Source organism: Aplysia californica, unplaced genomic scaffold (genome assembly GCF_000002075.1).
Source record: "Aplysia californica isolate F4 #8 unplaced genomic scaffold, AplCal3.0 scaffold00016, whole genome shotgun sequence".
Classification (NCBI taxonomy): Eukaryota; Metazoa; Mollusca; class Gastropoda; order Aplysiida; family Aplysiidae; genus Aplysia; species Aplysia californica.
In genome coordinates, this window is record NW_004797286.1 from 712,895 (window position 1) to 714,483 (window position 1,589).

Below are 1,589 nucleotides of genomic sequence, written 5' to 3' on the forward strand. Positions count from 1 at the left end.
CCAATTTTCTTTTCGAGATACTTTTTTGAGTGTGGCTCAACACCTTTTTTTGTCTATTTAAAAAACAACAGCTTTTCTGTGTATATTTAACTGAAGAACGTTGATTAAAGGCACAGACAATATAAATTTGCAGTTTCCAAAGACGCTCAAACTCTGGAAGTCACCAAACTTTGGCGGACATTTTCTCGCCCGACTTTACCTCATCATCAAGCAGCCCCCACTTCCTCTTCAATTCTTCAACAACAGATATCTCGACTTCTATTCAAGATAAATGGACAAGCTTTAAGATAATACCAATAACTCTAAATGCCCATGTGTCACGACGCGATGGAATCAGGCTCTCGTCAATTTTGGGCAATGTAGAGTTATTAGTATCATCTTAAACGTCATTCATTTGTCTTGCTTTGGATGAAAAAATGTCCATTTATCTTGAATAGAAGTCTAGATGTTTGCAAATGACGGAGATGGGGGTCACCTGGTTTCAGAGGAAAAATTAGTGAGAAAATGGTCGCCAAAGATGAGTTATTTCCTTAGTTTGTCCGTTGAAACTGAACATTTACTTTTTTCGCCTTTAATCAACGTTTTTTCCATTAAATCCACTCATAAATGTGTTCTTTAATGGGCAAGAAATGTGTTGAACAAAAAACAACAACAACGTAAATTCGATAAAAATTCACCAACCTGCGGAAAAATGCCGGTTTCTTCACTTTGGTTTTTATGACGAGCGCATAATTTCATCACGCTGTCTCACATATTATCATAGACTGAAAGAATGACGGCAGTAATATGCAGCCTTGTTTGCCACCAGCCATACCTGCAAAATGCTCTGTCATACCAAAACTATTGTCTCAGCTATTCACATTCTGAACATTACCAAACTTCATCTTTACTGAACCTCAAAAACTTCATAACATTTTAAAACGCATAACTTTCGAACTTGTAAGCTTCCTTCCCAAACACCCATCCTATTGAAGAAAATAACACCGCCGCAGCTTATCCAGCCTTTAAAAAAAAAAAAATTAATAAAAAATTATGGAATCAAAGAAATGCATAGAAATATGCAATACGCCTTGCAGGTATCCCTCAAAATAAAAGAACAACAATATGTATTATTTCAATTCTTTAAATCGTAATTAGATTGTTGATATTAATATTGTTAGTACAGTTCCTTACAGTCTTAATATTTTTTTTATAGAAATTGACCGCAAAAGAGCACAAAAGTTATGACTTGTGTCCTGTTTAATCAGTCAGCTCTTGATGATGATGATGATGATGATGATGATGATGATGATGATGATGATGATGATGATGATGATGATGACGATGAGGATGATGATGATGAAGAGGATGATGATGATGATGATGATGATGATGATGGTGATGATGATGATGAGGAAGTTGACATGGTGGTTTCCCCCCCAACTTATTATGTTTCTGAACGAGCCTTAATTAAGGGCGAAACGTTGAACACTTATATTAAAACTGTTGTCGAAATATTCACATAGGCTTTACTTCTTTTCACATTTTTCAGAAATAATAATAGAAATGATAACAAGAACAACAACAACAACAACAACAACAATAATAAT